Raw genomic sequence first — 8,764 nt, forward strand, 5'->3', positions numbered from 1 at the left:
AGGTGCAGTTCTAATGGCCCAATGAGCGTCCTGAGACAGAAGGCTGCAGGTCCCTGAGATCTGAGTTCCCTGCTTTCACGTGCATCTGGCTGAGGCTCCTCTGGAGAGCCACTTGGCTTTTCCAGTAATCACGAAGATGTGTGAGCCTCTGCCTCCATCCAGCCCTGGACCTTCTCCAACAACCCCATCTCGCCCTGATGATCAGAGTGTCCCAGACCTCAGCTTCCCTGGGGTGAACACACAGACCACGTGGTGTTTGGGGTCATAGTGAGACCCCAGCAGGCAGACTTTGCTGACTTACTAGAAAGTGAAAGCGGTGACTGGCATACCCTTGGCCAGGCATTTCATATGTGACTTCATTTCATCCTCATAACACTGAGAAATTGGGGGTATTGTTATACCTAGGAAACAGATGAGGCAACAGGAAATTAAGCTCAGCTGGGACTCTTCCTTGAGGGTTCTCTTTCTCTTGCCACTCCACCAATCAACCCATTGCATCTTGATCATCTGATCTGCTGGCTGTTCCTCCAACCCCTCTGTTACCCCTCCATGCCCACTGTCACCATGTGGCCAGTGCTCCCGTCTCCTCTTGCCTGTGCAGATGCCATAGGCTCCCGACTAGTCTCCCTACCACCACTCTGACCTCCTCGGGATGGACGGATTTTTTGTTTTACAAAGTTTTTTGTTTAACAAGTCTGTTAACTTCTGTATGCATATGCCCATAATACATACATATGTATACATACATAATTTACATAAGTAGCTAAAAATGATCAGAAATATACTTCATTTAGTCAGTAGGGTTTTCTTTCCTTTCTCTTTGGCTCCTCTTTGTCCATCTCCTCTTCTTCCCACAGCACCCCATGCCAACACCTCGTATGTGTCCTACTGTGCTTTTATTTGTAATCATTCAATCCTAAGCAGACTCTTTCAAATCTAAGCATTTGTATTCACATTACATATACAGGGTGAACATATGTTTCTTTTTAAAAATGGGACCATATTGTAGTTTTCTGCTCCTTGTCTTCTTCATAGATATCTTCCCAAGTCAGCTAATATAACTCAAGTTCTTGCTTTTTAATAGCTGCCTAATATTCTGCTGTGTGGATGTATCAGTTTATGCAGTTGTCACCTTGTTCATGATCATTCTTCTTCGAGTTTTCACCACCAGGAACGTTGCTGCAGTGAGTGTTTGGTAAGGTTCTAAGAAGCAGCAGATGCTGACCTATTGGATTGAGCTGAAGGCTCAGTTTCTAGATCAAAGCCCCAAATGACATGACGGACTAGTCTGATGAGCTCACAGATGCAGTCTTGCCACACCTTCCCCACCCTCTGCCCCCTGCCTCTTTGGCATGCAAAATCCCAGCCCCCCTTCCGAAGTCCCTGGGAAGCCACCCCTGGTCCTGTGGCCACCAGTTCACCAGCACAGTGGGAAAATCCCACAGGATGAATCCGATTGGTGGAGCTTGGTGAGGTGGCCACATCCTAACTGCAAAGGAAGCTGGAATTTTAGTTGAGATTCCTAAATCGGGGAAGTGGGGTTCCAACACAGGGATTTCCCCAAATATAGAGAAAGACTATTCAAAAGGATGGGCAACCATGGATATGACAGGATCTACTACAATTTCCTGCACATAATGTCCTTCTTTATCTGGGCCTTTATTCCTCTGGGACAGGTTCCCAGGAATTGAATTGCTGCTTTCCAATCATCTGTCACATTTCACGTTCTCACCAGCAGTATGTGAGGGTGCCGTTATCTTTACCTCCCCACCAGCAACAGGTACTAGAGCTCTGATAGACACAAAACTCCACCACACTGCCAGACTTATTTGTGTTTTCCCAACTGCTAACATAAATTTGAGTATCTTTTTCATAAGATTGTTGGCCATGTCATTTGTCCAGTCATTAGCTGGTTGGTCTAGACTTTGCCCATTTTTCTATGTCCTCTCCTTTCAAGCTATGCACAGGATATTTCCCATCTGTCCCTCCGGAGCCATGCTTTGTCTCTCCATCTGTTCTGTGCCCTGCACACCATGGGGTCTATACTGTACTCCCAGTCCTCAGCTTCTGGTAGGGTTTGGCTAATGGGAGGCACTACTGGGGGTCATGGGCAGGTGGAAAGAGAGTTTGGGGAACTTATCTAAGCCTTCTTATCTTCTCTCATTAGGCAGGACAGGTCCCAGGCAGACATGACTCCCTTCTGATACTCCCTGTGCACCTCCTTGGGTGTGTTTCCTCAACCCTGCCCATACCTTTGAAAACAGCTCTTCTGCATTGTCCCCTTCATTCCATCTCCTTAGCTACCCAATCTGTGTGGGCCATCTACCTCCTGCCAGGACTCTGATACAAGATCACAACCCTTTCTCTGTTGTCAGTGTTATTTTTTTCAAGCTCTATTTTTTGCCTAATGACTTTTAGTGTCTTTTGCCATATTAGAGATTATATATATGTATATATATTTAAAACTTATATTTATATGTATATTTGAGTCCATATACATTTTAAAATAATCTCTCTTCATTTTCAGTCTGAAATATAAGGCCTTCTCTGCCTCTATATCAGGAATTGGCAACTTCTTCTGTAAAAGGCCAAAGAGTATGTATTTCAGACTTCATAGGGCGTATGTTCTCTGTTGTAACTAGCACTGCCATTGTAGCAAGAAAGCAGCCACAGACAATTTGTTAACAAACATGTTCCAATGTAACATTACTTACAAAAGATAGGAAACATCAATACGACTCTTAGGCATCTACCCAAGAGAAATGAAAGCATAAGTCCACACAAAAACTTGTACATGTAGTTCATAGCAGCACTAGTCTTAGTAGTCAAAAGGTGGAAACAATCCAAATGTCTATTGATGGATTGACATCACTGAATTGATGAATGGATAAATAAACGGTGGCATAGCCATACATCTATAAAAAGGAATGAAGTGCTGATAGCATGCTACAACATGGATAAACCCTGAAAACATTATGAGTGAAAGAAGCCAGATACCAAAACTCACATATTATTTGATTCCTTTTTTGTGAAGTGTCCAGAAGAAGTAAATCCACAGAAACAGAACTTAGGTCAGTGGTTGCCAGAGCCTGCGAAAGGACAGGAGCTAAGAGGTTGAGAGGTAATCGGTATGGGGTTTCCTTTTGAGGTTATGAAAATGTTCTAGAATTGGCTCTGTGATGGTTGCACCATATTTAAAACATATAACTGTACACTTTAAATAGGTAGATTATATGGTATGTGGATTATATATCAATAAAGCTGAATTATATATCAATAAAACAAAACAAAGGATGGGGCACCTGGGTGGTTCAATCGATTAAGCGGCTGACTCTTGATTTCAGCTCAGGTCATGATCTCAGGGTCCTGGGATGGAGCCCCAAGTTGGGCTCCATACTCAGTGGGGAGTCCACTTGGGATTCTTGCTGCCCCTCCCCCACCTCATCCTAAATAAATGAATAAATCTTAAAAAAAAATAAAATAACGGGGCACCTGGGTGACTCAGTCAGTTAAGCATCTGCCTTAGGCTCAGGTCATGATCTCAGGGTCCTGGGATGGGGCCCCCGCATCAAGCTCCCTCCTCAGCAGGGAGTCTGCTTCTTCCTCTCCCTCTGCACTGCACCCCCTCCCGCATCTCATGCTCACGCTCTTGCATGGTCTCCCTCTCTCTCTCAAATAAAATCTTTAAAAACAAAAAACAAACAAAACTAAAACAAAGACAAAAGGCAGCCAGCTGGATCTGACCTATGGGCAGTAGCTTGTTGATTCCTGTCTACTTCATACTTAACAGTATTCTGGAATCTCTCAATGATATTTTGTGTTATATTAACTCTTACATTTAAATTTTGATCCATCTGAAATATAGGATTTTATGGTGTAAGATGGGAACTCATTTTAATTTATTCCAGAAGGTTAGGTTATTGGGCCTGCATTGTTTGGGAAATAAACTATCCTTTTCCTCCTGAGATGAGGTACCTCTTTTGTCAAATATTCACATCTGTATCCTAGAATCTAATTCTGGATTATTTGTCATGTTCCATGGATCTGTCTATGCCTTTCCCAATACTACAGTGATCTTATTTTAGTGACTTTATTGTATGTTCTGGTTTCTGTAAAGGAAGTCTGCCCTTATGTTCTTTTCTTTCACACTTGACTTGCAGCCAGTGAGCTTATCAAAATGGATATCACTCCCTGCTTAAAAGCCTTTAATGGATTCCCACTGCTGTTACAATTATGGCCCAAATCCTAACTGGCCTTCAATGCTGCATGCTTACCCCTGCTAGCTTTTCGGCTTTACTTGGCTGAGAACACATCACCTGGGACTCTACTTCAACCATGCTAAAGTTACTCCAATGATCCTGCCCCTTCTGCCCCAGGGCCTTTGCATCAGTGGTTTCCTCTACCTGGGATGCTTTTTCTCCCCCTTTGTCAGAAGTTTTCCTCTTCTTCCACAGCCTCCACTTGATCCTCATTCCTGAGGAAGCTTATGTTGCCCTACCTGACAAGTACCATTCCCACATTGTGAACTTCTGCTATGTTGTACTTAATGCACTTGTAATATTACATTTATTTGGATACTTTTTTTTATTAATGCCTGCCTTGCTCAGCTCTCCATTGCCTTCCTAGTATTTAACCTGCATTTAGTACTCAAAAAAATGTTGAAGGACTGAATAAACAGGTAGAGACCGAACTTAGGCATCTATCTGCCTGGCTGCCAAACCTCACCTGTCCCTTCATAATGCTGTGAGCTGCCCTGTGCAAGACCTGAATGGGGCATCAGGGGATCAGAGATCTAGACTTGGCTCTGCCTCCAACTGATGCAATGCCCCAAGCCTGTTTGCAAAGTGCTCTCCTACTCTTAGCCTCTCATGTTCTTGAGATCCTCGGAGCCATGCTGGGAGGCAACCAGTATGGGGATAAATTTCCCTGATTTTACAGTTAAGAAATCTGAGGCCAGAGATGAACTCAACTGTCACATGGTAAGTCAGAGGCAAAACCAATGGCCCTGCTTTCTGGGTCTCCAAGTAAGTGTTGTCTTGAGACAGACTCTTTCCTGGGCTGAGCCTCTGTCCAGCTTCCCCATTTATAAAGTGGTGAAGAGATATTTAGACTGGGTGGTGGCTGCATCAACGGTGTCACAAGTCCCAGGCACCCAAGGTGAAGTGAGTTCCAGCTATATTATTATCAACTTAAAAATTTTATTTCAAGGATCTTTTTATTTAAAAAAAATTTTAAAGAAACTTCTAAAAACAAGGAAAATTTTTCTTACTCCTGTCATTCCATTGTAACCACTGGTTGCATTTTAACTAAGATACGTTGCAGTAAACCTGTACCTAGTAGAGTTAGAATGGGCTCATCCGGGAGCTATCTAAAATCCTCTCTCCCTCCAGCAGTTGAGGTTCTGTGCTTTGGGAAACCCTGGTCTGGGGATGTTACAGGATAGGCACCTCGCTGTGAAGCTTTCATTTGTTAAGTCAATCAACAAACATCTGCTTCAGGCCAATATGTGCAAAGCACCAGGCCAGGTGCTTCCACAACAAGGTAGGGAGGGCACTGGCCTATGGCTGTGTCGGAGATGTCGGAGAGGGGGAGGACATAGCTGTGTGCTGGCTGACTGCATGCCTGTGTCAGAGCATGCTTGCCCACCCATGTGTCAAGTTTGTGTCTGTCTCTGTGAAGGCTTATGGGATGTTGCACCCATGCGACAGCCCGGGTGCTGTCTGCTTTCTCTCAGGCCTGGAGCTCTGGAGTGAGGGAGACAAGGGGGCTACCTCAGCTCTGGCAGGTGTGCTGGAGGCTAGGAAGCAAACTGAGCCCCTCAGGAGTCCTCGCTGGGGACCTAGAATTCTGGAATGCCCTTAGTCTCATCTCTCCTCCTACTCCTGGAGAAACAGACCCTGAATGGGGAGAGGACTTGCCAGAGATTCTGAATATGGAAGTGTCAGGGCCAGGCCTCAGGATTCTCTCTGACCCTGTACAACTTCTCTGTGCACCTGCTGGGAATCCGCCATGCACCATCTGCTGCAAAGGCAACCTGAGGAGATAATTAGTACTTCAAAATAATACAAACAAAAACTAACATGTATTGAGCACACACTGGATGTCAGGCACTGTGTCAATCACTTTAAATAGATTTACGTGATTAGCCCTCAAAGTACGTTTATGAGGTAGGCACAACTATTATCCCATTTTCCAGGTGAGGAAAGTGAGGCACAGAGAGGTTTATCTACTTGACCAGGGTCACACAGCTGCTAAGTTGGCTTCATTGACCAACACTCTTTGCCTCTACGTTAAGCAAAGAAGAGGAAAAAGAGAGAGAGGCCTTTGGATAAAAGATGCCTTTATTCGGGGCACCTGGGTGGCTCAGTGGTTGAGCATCTGCCTTTGGCTCAGGTCATGATCCTGGGGTCCTGAGATCAAGTTCTGCATCAGATTCCCTGCAGGGAGCCTGCTTCTCCCTCTGCCTATGTCTCTGCCTCTCTGTGTGTGTCTCTCATGAATAAATAAATAAAATCTTAAAAAAAAAGATGCCTTTATTCATCTGACTCTGTGAGTTGAGAATAGCTGGCACCCTTCCGCCATTCCATGGCATGTTCTTAAAACCTAAGGTGCTGTTCCTACTTTGACTGTACTGTCTTGGTGTCTCATCTCAAATGAGGAGACCAAATTCAAAGAGAGTTACACGTGTTCTTAAGATCACACAGCTGTCCTCATGTCCCTTTACCATTTGCCAGACTCTGCACGAAATACTTTACCAGCTTTATTTAATTCAGTCTTCAGGACAACCCCATAAGTAGGAACTATTGGGACTCCTGGGTGGCTCAGTGGTTGAGCATCTGCCTTTGTCTCAGGGTGTGATCCCAGGGTACAGGGATCAAATCCTGCATCAGGCTCCCTGCAGGGAGCCTGCTTCTCCCTCTGTCTGTGTCTCTGCCTCTCTGTGTCTCTCATGAATAAATAAATAAATAAATAAAATCTTTAAAAAATTAAAATAAGTAGGAACTATTATTCTGTCCATTTAATGGGTGGGAAACAGGCTCAGAGAGGTAAAGTCACTTACCCAAGTGCACACAGCTAGTGAGTGGTTAAGGCAGCACTTGAACCCAGCTCTATCCAACCTGAAACCTGTTGTCTTAACCAGCTGGCTATCCTGCCTCACATGTCCCTGTATCTCATAACCACATGCAAGGAGGGAAAGGCAACGGCATTGCCCCATCTTACAGAGGAGAAAACATGTAGCTTGCCTGGGAGAATATAGCTGGTGAACATGGGAGCTCTCTTTACTTTGTTTCTTCAGGAATATTCCAGAAAAGTCCCTAGTTCTGGGATGCCTGGGTGGATCAGTGGTTGAGTGTCTGCCTTTGGCTCAGGGAGTGATCCTGGGCTCCTTGTGGGCTCCCTGCTTCTCCCTCTGCCTATGTCTCTGCCTCTCTCTCTCTCTCTCTCTCTCTCTCTCTCTGTCTCTCATGAATAAATAAATAAATCTTTTTTTTAAGTCCCTGGTTCTATGGTCATTTGCAGTCAGCAGTCCCTGTCCAAAGCAATTTCTCACTTATTATTCTACTGACACTTTTTCACAAGCCCGTGAATGCCAGAACATGCTCCATTTCACAGATGGACAATCTAAGGCCCAGAGAGGGCAAGAGACTTGCCCAAGGCCTTGAACTAGGGTCTCTGTATGGACAGCGAGGGAGGCCCAGTGTTCCCCAGCATTGGGGGAGAGAGGTCCTCCAGGGGCAGGCTCCAGCTAGCTGGTCCTTCTGCTCTGGCCAGAGGCAGGAGGGGTGAGGTCATCGCCTTATCAGGCTAATTGCCACCCTGTAGTATAATCCTGCCACTCAGCTGAAACCTGAAGGAATGGTTTCTGGAGACAGGAACTGTTATTGTCCAGATGAAGGGCCCAGGGTGGCGGGTGGGGAGGTGGGGGCAAGCTTACTCTCATAATTCCCCTTGAAGCAGTTTGCTTTCTCGAAGACCTCTGGGGACAGAGACATTTCTTGGGCCTTCTCGCGTGAGAATGAAGGTTTCTGCGGCTTTTGTGTGCAGCTGGCCAACATGCCGGCCATGGTAATAGAAATGCCTAATTGACAACCAAATCCCTACAAGTAGACAAACCAGGGCTAAAATAAATGCAGGTGGGGCCATTACCCCCTGAAACACAGCAGTTGGTCACCGACACTGAAGATAATAAGTTGAGTAACAGAACTTGGGAAACCATGTCATCCTGGTCACCCTGGGTGGGGAAGGTCCTAAAAAGCTGGTTTTGGTAGGATGTGGGTGGGGGTGACATAAAGTCAGATGCTAGAAGGAGGGACTGACTATCAGAAGGCAGTGATGACAGTCATGTAATAGCCACGTGCATTTAGCGTGGCCAGTGTTCCTGGGCACCATGTACTCTATAAACAGCCAACAGTTGCTGAGCCCACTGTGATGAAGAGGCCTGGAATCATGCAGGCCCAGGTTCGAATCCCAGTGTCTCCTCCTCCTAGCTGTGTGACCCTGGGCAGCACGGCTACGGTGAAGTGAGTGAGAACCTAGGATACGAAATTGAAGGAGGTCTGACCTTGAGATTGAGTACCCCGAAATCAAGGCACCCTGGTTGCCTCTCTTTCTTTTTCCTTCTTCTTCTTTTAATTTTATTTATTTATTCATGAGAGACACACAGAGAGAGAGGCAGAGACATAAGCAGAAGGAGAAGCAAGGGGCCCGGTGCGGGACTCAATCCCAGGACTCCAGGATCATGCCCTGGGCCAAAGGCAGGCGC

This window comes from Vulpes vulpes, chromosome 4, assembly GCF_048418805.1.
Source record: "Vulpes vulpes isolate BD-2025 chromosome 4, VulVul3, whole genome shotgun sequence".
In the NCBI taxonomy this organism is placed as follows: domain Eukaryota; kingdom Metazoa; phylum Chordata; class Mammalia; order Carnivora; family Canidae; genus Vulpes; species Vulpes vulpes.